This window comes from Dendrobates tinctorius, unplaced genomic scaffold (genome assembly GCF_039654945.1).
Source record: "Dendrobates tinctorius isolate UK_male_01 unplaced genomic scaffold, ASM3965494v1 ptg000060l, whole genome shotgun sequence".
Lineage (NCBI taxonomy): Eukaryota > Metazoa > Chordata > Amphibia > Anura > Dendrobatidae > Dendrobates > Dendrobates tinctorius.
This window is the reverse complement of record NW_027361728.1, coordinates 37466323-37479556: the sequence shown is the minus strand read 5'-3', so window position 1 is coordinate 37479556 and position 13234 is coordinate 37466323. Positions and strand designations below refer to the sequence as shown.

Genomic DNA, 13234 nt, shown 5'->3' with positions numbered 1-13234 from the left:
TCATCATGATGATTTTTTGGCTCTCTCCACACCATTGGAACACCAAATTTGAAGCTTTTTCTTTGTCCTTTGCTCCATTTTCGTAATAATTCGATACATGCTTTGCACACTATGTGTGGTGCCCAAAACTTGTCTTGGTCCCCAAGCATAACCCCAAAATAGGCAAAATACACTTTTTTTACGAAGTCTGTTATGTTTCTTCTATGTTTTGGCAGTGTGTATTCACCACAAATGTAACAGAATGAGTCTGGATCGTTAAGACAACTTCTTCATGATGAGTTCATGCTTTTCACTGGAAAACAGACAACAACATAAAGTTAGTGCAAAAATCAAGCTATGAACAAACTTTTAGAACACTAATTAACACAAAACTATATTGAGAACTGCTCAGTTCAAGTACTAATCCAAAGAAATTAATGAGATGATGCGTCGCATTTACCAACAAGTGCTATAAATAAGATACCAAAAATCTCAAAAACTTGAGCCAATCTGGCAAAACTGATGACATATTCAGAATCAGCACCCCAAAAATACCCTAAATTCGATGAAATATCTTTGGCACCAAAAATGCTGTTGACCAGTGATAATTACCTAGCCATGCTGGCTTTGAAAGGCTGATACTCTGCCCCAGTGAGAAACAAGCTGATGCTATGGAAGTTCTGCATCTGCTTGTTTCTCCTCCCCATAATGGTGTGGAGCCACATCGTACATTTTTATTTTACTACATATACCACTTTAACAATCCTGCTGTCCCTGAAGAGTCCTGGCCTCCCGTTTTCATCTTAGTCAATTACATGCTGCTGCAGTATAACTTTTTTTTTTTCATGCCTGGTGACACTATTTTAAACACTTAAACACATTAACAATGTCCAGGCTTTGCACTTGGCTCGCCCATCTACTTCTGCAGTACATACAGGTCGGGATACCTTGAAAACTGTGGAATGGATACAGAAGGTTCTGTGGATCGGACATTGGTGATTCTTTTATTGCTTTAAATGTTCATTTTACGTTATTAAAGGATCTGGAAGATATCATTTAGAGAGATAATACAGTTGTTTAGGGTCTACGGACCGTGCTCGCTATTATTATTGCATTATTTGGTCTTTTACTAGAATTTATGAGTCTAGCACAATGAGACCACTAACAGTAAGTCATGAAAAGGCCTTTATGTAGAAAGACCTGCAGAGCCTGATAATGACTTTGTACTAATGGCCCATCATAAGCCGGCTCACTACTAGTCATTTTCTCCAACAAGTTGCTCATTTGTTAGATTCAATGCCCACATCACCATTTCCACACATACATGAATATTAATCACTCGGTTATCCACAGTGAACTGTGTGTGTGGTTCAATGTTCTGTCCATAAATATGAGGATTGTTCACATTACTCATTCTGCACACAACAGTTTCAACATCGGGAAAAAAGGAACACTTTACCAGCTCCTTGATACTCCCCCAGCGATGTGCACCCCATGGATGAGGTTTAGTGATGAACATGCTCGTGTGCTAACCGAGTGTCTTCGCCATGCCTGAAAAACATGTACGTGTCCCCACGGCTTTTCGACAGCGACAACACATGCCAGGATTAGCGCTTTGCTAGACAATCCCTGCATGTGTTGTGGCTGTCGAACAGCTGTAGGGACTCGAACATATTTTTCAAGCATGGCGAAGACTCTCAATTAGCACACGAGCATGTTCATATAACACCTTATCCCAGCACGTTCGCTCATCACTAGAGGGGTACAAAGCATCAGGAAATTGTACTGACCTGGAGAAGCACAAACATGCACCCCCAAAATATGCCCATCACACATGAGAAAAAGATTAGGGCTCATTCATCCATCTACATGTTCACAGATTTACCAGTGGAAAAGCCAAACTTCACATGCCACAAATGCAAGCTTGTGTCCCTGTTGGAGGAAAAGTTGCAAAATCTCGAAGAGAGGTTGGCTACGTTGAAGATCATTAAGGAAGGTGAAGAGTTCTTGGACAGAGCAGAATTATCTCTTCATGTTACAGAAAGAGAAGAAATTCGAAGTGCACGTGAAGAAACAGAGGATTGGAGACATGTGACCCAGAGAAGCAGGAGGATCAGGAGGCAGTCAGCACCCATACTGCTCAGGAACCAGTACCAGGCTCTCACGCAGGAAAACGATGAAGAAATACATCAGGATAAGACTTTGCCAACAAACAGCAACCTTATACGCCTTCAGAGTCCTCCTGGATGGAGAAAGAAAAATGTTGTGAAGAAGAAACGGAGAGTGGTGGTCATGGGGGATTCCCTGTTGAGAGGAACAGAGGCCGCTATCTGCAGACCGGATATAACTTCAATAGAAATGTGATGTCTTCCAGGTGCAAAAATTAAAGATGTGTCTGACAGGATATCAGGACTCTTCAGACCTACAGATGACTACCCATTCCTGCTACTACATGTGGGGACAAATGACACCGCAAGAAATGACCTGGAAACCATCTGCAGAGACTTTGAAGACTTAGGCAAGAAAGTGAAAGAACTGGGAGCGCAGGTGGTCTTCTCTTCCATCCTCCCAGTGGATGGCCATGGAACAAGGAGGTGGAATAAGATTCTGCAGGTGAACAACTGGCTACGTTGATGGTGCCGTCAGCAAAGATTTGGATTTCTGGATCACGGAGTGAATTACTTATACGATGGACTACTTGCTAGAGATGGGGTGCACCTTACGAAGACTGGAAAGCATGCATTTGGAAGTCGCCTTGCTACACTTGTAAGGAGAGCTTTAAACTAGAACAACATGGGAAGGGAAGCAAAAGACCAGAAAAAGCCATACACCTGACAAATGCTATTGAGAACTCTGCTATTAGAAGTGAAAAGGAAGAACAAAGACAAAAGAATCTAATTAATAAAAATATTGGAGAAAGAGAAACCAATCACAAACTAAAATGTTTCTATACTAATGCACAAAGCATGGGCAACAAACAAGGAGAATTGGAACTACTAACACAGGAAAAGAAATATGATGTCATTGGAATCACTGAAACTTGGTGGGACGATACACATGATTGGAATACAAGACTAGAAGGATACAACTTATTTGCAAGAAACAGACTTGATAAACGAGGAGGAGGTGTCGCATTGTATGTTAGAAACGCGTATATCTGCACAGAGATTGAAGCTTCAGAGACTGGGAGTTCTGTGGAAACTGTTTGGGTAAGAATACAAGGACAGAACAATGGAAAAGACACCATTGTAGGCATTTACTACAGGCCGCCTGTGCAAGCTGAAGATATGGATGAACTCTTTATGCATCAAATGGCCAAGTTCTCCAAAAAATATGACATAGTTGTCATGGGAGATTTCAACTATCCAGACATTTGTTGGGAATCTCTCTCAGGCAAAACTAACAGGTCAAGGAAATTCTTATCCTCTCTTGCTGACAACTTTATCTTCCAGAAGGTAGGGGAGAAAACAAGGGGAACTGCTACCTTGGATCTAATCCTTATAAACAGGGAGGAAATGGTTGAGGAGGTAAAAGTGGCTGGGACCCTAGGAGGTAGCGACCATGCTATTTTAGAATTTTGGATAACTAGAGGCGGAAGACCTGTGAAGACTCAGACGTCAAGGTTAGATTTCAGAAAGGCAGATTTTAAGGGATTCAGAAAGAGAATTGGAGGGATCAAATGGCTGGATATCCTTAAAGACAAAAATGTCCAGGAAGGATGGGAAATCTTGAAAAATGAAATTCTCAAAGCACAGTTGTTAACAATTCCGAAAAGAGGGAAGAATAGGAAGCATTTAAGGAAACCAGGATGGATGAACACAGAACTTAATCACATGCTAAAAAGGAAGAAAAATATGTTTATAAAAGGGAAAGAGGGAGGCATATCTAAAGAAGAATATAATGCTGTTTGCAGAACCTGCAGGGCACAAATCAGATTACTAAAGCTGAAAATGAATTGAGGCTTGCAAGAGATGTCAAAAGCAATAATAAAGGATTTTGGGGATATGTCAAAAGTAAAAGAAAAGTCAAAGATGCTATAGGATTTTTACAGGATGAAAATGATGAAATGGTAAGACAGGATGTTGCGAAGGCCGAACTTTTAAATTCCTATTTTGCATCTGTTTTCTCTCAGAAAGGAAATGTAACATCAACTGTTCTTCACTGTCCTATTAAGGGAATAGAAGAATCCAGGATATCTATAAACAGAAAGATAGTGAGGAAACACTTAGCTAACCTAAATGAATTCAAGTCTCCAGGTCCAGATGAATTACACCCCAGAGTACTGAAGGAGATAGCAGAAGAAATTTTTGAACCCCTCTCCATAATCTTTGAAAATTCTTGGAGAACAGGAGAAGTGCCAGAAGACTGGAGAAGAGCAAATGTTGTTACTATCTTCAAAAAGGGGAAGTAGGTGGACCCAGGCAACTATAGGCCGGTGAGTCTGACTTCTATACCAGGAAAGATCTTTGAACAAATTATTAAACAACATGTATGTCAATACCTGGATAAGAATGAAGTGATTAAACAGAGTCAGCATGGGTTTGTAACTAATAAGTCATGTCAGACTAACTTAATTTCCTTCTATGACGGAATCACTGATTGGGTGGATCAAGGAAATGCTGTAGATATAGTATATCTTGACTTCAGCAAAGCATTTGACAAAGTCTCTCATACAATCCTTATTGAAAAAATGACTAAGTATGGAATGGACAAGGCAACTGTTAGGTGGATTCATAGCTGGCTTAGTGATCGGACCCAAAGAGTGGTCGTAAATGGCTGCACATCCAGTTGGAAGAATGTCTCAAGTGGGGTACCACAGGGCTCTGTCCTGGGCCCTGTATTGTTCAACATCTTTATCAACGATTTAGATGAAGGAATTGAGGGTAAACTGATTAAATTTGCTGATGACACAAAGCTAGGAGGGATAGCTAATACTAGAGAAGAGAGAGAGGGGATTCAAAAAGATATAAATAAACTGGAGAAGTGGGCAGCAACTAACAGAATGGTTTTTAACAGGGAGAAATGCAAAGTACTACATCTGGGCAATAAAAATGAAAAAAGCATATACAGAATGGGAGGAATAGGGCTAAGTGACAGCACATGTGAAAAGGACTTGGGTATACTAATAGATCACAGACTGAATATGAGTCAACAGTGTGATGCAGCACCAAAAAAAGGCAAATGCAATTCTAGGATGTATTAACAGAAGCATACAGTCTAGATCACGTGAAGTCATTATTTCCCTCTACTCCTCTTTGGTCAGACCTCATCTGGAATATTGTGTCCAGTTTTGGGCACCACATTTTAAAAAAGACATCAACAAACTGGAGCAAGTTCAGAAAAGAGCGACCAGAATGGTGACCGGTCTGCAAACCCTGTCTTATGAGGAAAGGCTGCAGGATTTGGGAATGTTTAGTTTGCAAACGAGAAGACTGAGAGGAGACTTAATAGCTGTCTACAAATATCTAAAGGGCTGTCACATTGTAGAAGGATCAACTTTATTCTCATTTGCACAAGGAAAGACTAGAAGCAATGGGATGAAACTGAATGGGAGGAGACACAGATTAGATATTAGAAAAAACTTTTTGACAGTTAGAGTGATCAATGAATGGAACAGGCTGCCACGAGAAGTGGTTAGTTCTCCTTCAATGGAAGTCTTCAAACAGAGGCTGGACAGACATCTAACTGGGATGATTTAGCAAATCCTGCTTTGAGCAGGGGGTTGGACCAGATGGCCCAGGAGGTCCCTTCCAACTCTACGATTTTATGATTCTATGATCTTTTTTTTCTAATAGGACTGTTTTTCACAGAGAGCATTCACACCTAGTATCGTCTATGGTCCTGTTCACAAGTCACAATATATTTTATGAAGGGAGTAGTCTACGCAAAATCATGGAGACATGTCTGTAGTTGATCCAAATGTCATCAAAATTTGTAAAGCAAGTCTACAGGTTTGAAAAAAAAATGCCATGGCATCCGACTGTTGTCAGTTTTTCACGGACTGCTAAATAGAGGATAGAGAGAATTTTTTTCTCATTTGAGTAAAGTTGGACCAAATTTGCTTGACGCAATTCTGAAAATCTGCTGAAACTCTGAACAAGAATCACTTTCCTCAAGCGTGGAAAGAATGGCTGTCTGAAGAGCTCTTAGTTTGGAGGAGCAGAGTGTTCACTGTACAGAGCAATTCTGACGCTTCATGTGTATCTGGGCATGATCATCTGTCAGTGGATTTAATGAGGATTTGTGTGTCGAATCTGTTCATCAATCCTCGCTAAGGGCAAGCGATCAGCAGAAAATGACCTATTGGTTAAATCAAATTTAGGTTTAACCTAAACAAAATCTGCAGTGGCAATGTGAAATTTACAGTTTTTCCATTTATAATAGACTAGCTGAAGAGCCCGGCGTTGCCTGGGCATAGTAACTAACTGTGGTTAGTTGTAACAAATTATGATTATATTGCACATAAAAACATTTCACATCATATATTCAACATTACAGATTTGTAACACAAATTAACTAAATGATTACCCAAGTATTGATAGTATTTTGTTTTCAACTCATTCAACATTTTTGGTGCCAAGATGAACAGATTTTTGGCAGTTCCAACTCTTGAACAGGCCATGTAAAGTTGACCATGAGAAAAGCATGGAGATTGCAAATCAATCCCTACTACTTTCAAGGACTGTGCCTGAGCCTTGTTAATGGACATTGCAAATGCCAGTCGAAGTGGAAACTGGAGGCGTTTAAAATTAAAAGGCAAATCAGATGCAATGAGTGGAATTATTGGAATGAAACAGGGATTTTTGTGATAAACTCACAGTAAAATACTTTTCTCCGAGACGCTCATTGGGGGACACAGATACTGTGAGGTGTATGCTTCTGCCGCTTGGAGACTGACACTTAGGCCTCTTTCACACTTCAGTTTTTTGCATCAGTCAAAATCCGCCAAAAGGACGGATGCTGGATCCGTTTTAGAACTGACGACAACGGATGCCACCCATCCGTTTTTTTGACGGATGCGCAAAATGAAGAATTTTAAAGCCTGGAAAAGGAGAGAGGGAGAGAGAGGGAGAGAGAGGGAGAGAGAGGGAGAGAGAGGGAGAGAGAGGGAGAGATTGGGAGAGAGAGGGAGAGAGAGGGAGAGAGAGAGAGGGAGAGAGAGGGAGAGAGAGAGGGAGAGAGAGGGGGGGAGAGAGGGGGAGAGAGAGGGGGAGAGAGAGGGGGAGAGAGAGGGGGAGAGAGAGAGAGAGAGAGAGAGATTTTATTTTTGTCCGGCACCCAGAAAGAATTTCGGGTTAAATGAGTGTCTGGAGGATCCGCCAGAGAAAAAAACGTTACAAGCTCCGTTTTGAAATCTTTGAGGATGGTGACGGACAGCAACTTTTGGCGGATCCTCAAAAAAAACGGATGCAACGGACGGCAATCCGTCACAATCCGCCATTAATGCAAGTCAATGGGGAAAAAAACGGATCCTCAAAAAAAAATTGAGGATCCGTTTTTTTTCCAAACCTGGCGGATTGTGACTGATTGCAAAAAACTGAAGTGTGAAAGAGGCCTAAGTGAAAAAAAGAGGTTAGCTCCTCCTCCGCCATATACACCCTCGCCCCTATTGCGGGCGGAAATCAGTTTGGTGCCAAAGCAGTAGGAGGACAACAAAATCAGCCTTAATACAGGTACAGCATGTCCAGAAAACAGACCACCCTTATATCACATAAATGCGTATAAATTAAACAAAATAGAGGCCAACTTGGCTAATAGGGTGGGTGCTGTGTCCCCCAATGAGCATCTCTAAGAAAAGGATTTTACGGTGAGTTTATCACAAAAATCTCTGCTTCTCCTTCGCCTCATTGGGGGACACAGATACTGTGGGACATCCTAAAAGAGTCCCTGGGTGGGAGATTGACTCACCGATGCAAGCTACATACACCTCTTGTTTAAAGGTGCACCACCGCTGCTTGGAGAATCCTTCTACCCAGGCTCGCATCCGCCGAGGCCTGAGTATGGATATTATAATGTTTGGCAAATGTGGGCAGGCTGGACCAGGTTGCTGCCTTGCAAACGTGTTCCGTCGAAGCCTAGTGCCGAAGCGCCCAAGAGGCGCCCACTGCCCGAGTAGAGTGATCTCTGATCCCTGCTGGAATCAGCGTGCCTCTAATGCGGTAGGACTCCTGAATAGTCAAATGAATCCATCTGGCTATGGTCGATTTCGAGGCAGCGAGTCCCTTCCTGCGCCCTTCGGGGAGCAAGAACAGCGTGTCCGTCTGACGAAAGGGTGCCGTCCTCGACACGTACTTCCGGAGGGCTCTTACCAGGTCTAACGTGTGAAGAGCCTTTTCCACACGGTGCACCGGTGCTGGACAAAATGAATTCAAGACAACATCATCATTAATGTGAAATGAGGACACGACTTTCTGCAGAAAAGGAGGGGCTGGTCTGAGCACCACCTTATCCTTATGGAAAGTGAGGAACGGAGCTCGGCAGGATAGGGCCGCCAGCTCTGAAACCCGCCTGATAGAAGTGATGGCCACTAGGAACACCACTTTCCAGGAAAGGTACCTCAAAGAGACATCCGGAAGTGGTTCAAATGGAGCTTCCTGCAGAACACTTAGGACCAGGTTAAGGTCCCAGGCGCCCATAGGCACCTTATAGGGAGGTACCAAGTGGGAGACTCCCTGGATGAAAGTCTTAATCTGCAAATTGGTAGCAATTCTGCGCTGGAACAGGACGGATAAGGCCGATATTTGTTTCCTGAGGGAATTTGGGGCCAAGCCGGAGTCTAGGCCCGACTGGAGAAAGGCCAAGATGTTGGGAATCGAGAATCTCAGTGAAGAAACACTCCGGCATTGACACCAAGCAAAGAACACCTTCCATGTGCGGTGGTAAATTCGTGCTGAAGCAGGCTTCCGGGCACTAACCATTGTAGCGACCACCTTGCTCCCAAACCCTGCTTGGGTTAGAATCCAAGATTCAACGGCCATGCCGTCAAACACAGGGCCCCTGAGTTCGAGTGGCAAATGGGCCCTTGAGAAAGTAGATCTGGGCGCTCTGGCAGTCGCCAAGGAACGTCGGCGAGTAGCTGCATTAGATCTGCGTACCACGCTCCACGGGACCAGCAAAATCGCCGGGACCCCTTCCGTCTTGATCTTTTTGATGACTCTCGGGAGTAGTGGCAGTGGGGGAAAAAGATATGGGAGGAGGAACTGGTTCCATGGCAGAACCAACGCATCCACAGCGATTGCCTGCGGGTCCCTGGCCCGAGCGACATATGTGGGCACCTTGGCATTTATTCTGGATGCCATCAGGTCCACATCCGGAGTTCCCCACAGTTGACAAAACTGCTGGAAGACCTCGGGATGTAGCAACCACTCTCCGGACGCAAGACCCTGCCGGCTGAGAAAGTCTGCCGCCCAGTTTTCCACGCCCGGGATGTGGACTGCCGAAATCACCGAGTGGTTTGCTTCGGCCCACTGAAGAACGTGCCCCACCTCGCACATGGTTGCTCTGCTGCGGGTGCCCCCTTGGTGATTTATGTAAGCCACCGCAGTGGCATTGTCCGATTGGATCCGGATGGGGCGGCCTGCTAAGAAGTGATGAAACTGCTGCAGAGCCAGACAAATTGCTCGTATCTCCAATAAGTTGATCAGGAGGCGTGCCTCCTGTGGCGACCACCGTCCCTGGGTCGTGTGGTGGCAAAACACCGCTCCCCAGCTGAGGAGACTGGCGTCAGTTGTTATCACCAAAAAAATGGTCTGGGGGAAGGGTTTCCCCTGGGTCAGAGAGGAACTGGTTATCCACCATCCGAGCGACTGCCTGACTTGAGAGGACAGTCGGCACCGCCGATCGAGCATGAAAGGATTCTTGTCCCAGGCTGACGAGACAGCGTGCTGCAGGGGGCGAAAATGGAACTGGGCGAACGGTATTGCTTCCATTGCTGCCACCATTTTTCCTAGAATTCTCATCCCGAAATGAATGGTATGAGGGACTGGTTGGCGAGGAGTCCGAAGTCCCTGCTGGAGAGCTAGGGCTTTTTCCTGAGGGAGAATCACCAACCCTAGGCAAGTATCGAAGACCATTCCTAAGAAGGAAATCCTCTGAGCTGGCACAAGGGATGACTTCTTCGCATTGACCAACCACCCTAAGCGGGCAAGAGTATCTAGTGTGATGTTGACATTTCCCTCACATGCCCGTCTTGAAGGGCCCTTGACCAATAGGCCGTCCAAGTAAGGCAAGACGACTATGCCTCAAGAATGCAATATGGCCATGACAATTGCCATAACTTTGTGAACACTGGGATCCATGGCTAACCCGAAAGGTAGCGCCACGAACTGAAAATGTCGACCGTTGATGGCGAAACGCAGGAACCTTTGATGAGGAGGAAAGATGGGAATATGCAGATATGCGTACTGGATGTCGACCGAGGCCAAGTATTCTCCCTGCTCCATGGCCGATATGACTGAACGGAGAGACTCCATCCGGAAATGTCAGACCCTGATGAATTTGTTCAGAAGTTTGAGGTCCAAAACAGGTCTGACAGACACGTCCTTTTTGGGAACCTCAAACAGGTTGGAATAGAAGCCCTGAGCCCTTTCGTGCTCTGGCACGGGAACAATGACCCCGCTGCGCTGGAGCGATTTAATGGCTCCCAACAGAGCTCTTGCCTGGGTATCCACCCTGGGAAGACGAGAAAGAAAAAAACATTTTGGAGAGTTTCTGACAAACTCTATTTTGTAACCCGAGGCCACCAACTCCTTCACCCATGCGTCGCCTGCGACACTGTACCAGATGTGGCAAAACGAGTGTAGTCAGCCGCCCAACTTGCTGGTGTCATCTGGTAAACGCCTCGAGTCATTTGGCTGACAATCTTTGGGATCTGGTTCCCCTCGATCTGGGCTGTTGAGTACGCATTCTCCCCAATGGGTTGGTTCTATATGAGACCTGCCGCTCCCTATCCTGGTTGGGGCGGCCTGAGTGGTCCACCCAGGGTTGCGAAAGGCCCGAAAACGTGCCTGAACAGGGTGCCAAAAAGGTGGTTTGACCTTTTGTTGAGGGAGAAAACCGCTCTTTCCTCCTGTGGAGTCGGAGATAAGTTGATCTAACTTCTCCCCAAATAGACGGCCGCACTGATAGGGCAGGGACGTCAAGGACTTCTTGGAAATAGAATCGGCCCACCATGTCCTTAACCATACAGCTCTTCTGATAGAAATTGCGTTAGTGGCAGCAAGTGCCGAGCAATTGGCCGCATCCAAAGATGCATTGATTACGTAGTCTCCGGCCATCGCGATCTGACTCGCGATCTCCGATATCTCTGCAGGTAGCTCTTGCTCCTGCGCGACCTTGTTTAATGATTATGACCATGAGATCATGGCCTTGGCTACCCAAGTTACTGCGAACGAGGGAGAGAGCGCTGATCCTGACGCCTCATATACTGAGCGAGCTAAGCTCTCTATGAGGCGATCCGTGGGATCCTTAATAGAGGAACCACTAGGTACGGATAAGGCTACTTTCACACATCAGGTTTTCGGCGTCAGGCGCGATCCGGCGTCGTGCCGGATCCGGCAAATGTTTTGTAAAACCTGATGTGCCAGATCCGGTTTTCTGCCGGATCCGTCTTGTTCTTGACAGACAAAACCGGATCCGTCTCATCCGGTTCATCCGTTTTTTGACGGATTACGCCGGATCCGGTTTTTAAAATTGACCCTTGTGGCCTTCTGAACGGGATTGGCTACTGGAAAACTATATATAGCATGTTCCTACAGCCCTTCTTTGACAGGTTGTAGAGGAGAAAGTGCAGGTTGGAGAGAAGAGCAAGTTACTGGCGAAGATGGATGTTGTCATTGGAAATATTTTGAAGAATTTGGCGGATTTTATAGCGGAGGCGAATCGTTTGAGGGTGATTGTTCTGGAGAAGGAGAGAGCGAGACAGCAGCGCATCAGGCATCGTAGACGACGTTTGTGGATCCACCCCATCACAGCCAAGAGAATGACGCGTGGGGTCTATTCTACACTCTGCATGGACCTTCGACGAAACCCGGATAAATTTTTTGGATATGTTCGGATGAAAATGGAGAATTTTGATTACTTGGTGGAGCGCATTGCACACCTCATAAGAAAAGCGGACACCTATTGCCGCTTCTCTGTTTCACCCGCAGAGCGTCTGATGGTGACTTTAAGGTAAGCCACATTTATTGGATGTGATCGCATCAGAGGACACTTTCACTGCAATCTTGTTGGTGGTAGTTTGTATCTCCAAGTGTTATAGCTCAGTTTTGGTATGTAATGCTGTGATTTAAAACTAATTTATTGTTTTTTAATTCCCCACAGATTTCTTGCAACTGGAGAATCCCTTTCGTCACTGCATTTCCAGTACAGACTCGGGATTTCCACCATATCTGGAATTGTGAAGTACACATGCCGTGCACTGTGGGACTCCTTAGCTGAAGAGTTTTTACCAGAGCCCACAACAGAGAGGTGGATTGAAATTGCTGACAAGTTTCAACAGCTATGTCAGTTTCCCAACTGCTTGGGCACTGTGGACGGGAAACATATCCGCATTGTAAAGCCAGCTGGATCGGGATCGGAATATTTCAATTACAAGAAATATTTTTCAATTGTCCTCATGGCCATCGCTGACGCGGAATACAAATTTATTGCGGTTGATATTGGGGCCTATGGCCGCTCCAATGACTCTCAAGTTTTCAAACTGTCTGCCATGGGGCGTAAACTGTATGGAAACACCTTCCAGTTCCCACCACCTAGACCGCTGCCGCAAACATCTGGTCCACCTATGCCATTTGTCTGTGTAGGGGATGAAGCCTTCCAGCTGTCAGAACACCTTTTGAAACCGTACTCTAGCAGAGGATTGACAAGACCAAAACGCATTTTTAATTACCGCCTCACAAGAGCAAGAAGAATGGTTGAATGTACCTTTGGTATTCTGACAGCCAAATGGCGGGTCCTATTGACTGCGATCAACCTCAAGACAGAAACTGTGGACGAGGTGATCAAAGCTTGCGTGGTACTCCACAATTTTGTTATCTGCAAGGAACCCATTTCCATTGAGGACACCTCTGAAGAAACCACCTTGCAAGATTACCATGACATTACCACTAGAAGTTCTGTGATGGTTTCAGTAATGAGGGACAATTTTGCACTATACTTTGTGTCACATCAAGGCAGAGTACACTGGCAGGATGACAGAGTGTGAAAGATTTGTGCCCTAACCAAACTTGTGTACCTTCTGTACCAACAGTATATA

At 45.0% G+C, this 13234-nt stretch overlaps 1 protein-coding gene across 12 annotated transcripts in view; it reads right to left on the bottom strand.

The window, feature by feature from the left end:
- The window catches only part of TNIK (TRAF2 and NCK interacting kinase), a 398627-nt gene that overhangs the window by 183976 nt on the left and 201417 nt on the right, over positions 1-13234 (bottom strand). The gene's annotated exons all lie outside the window — the stretch shown is intronic.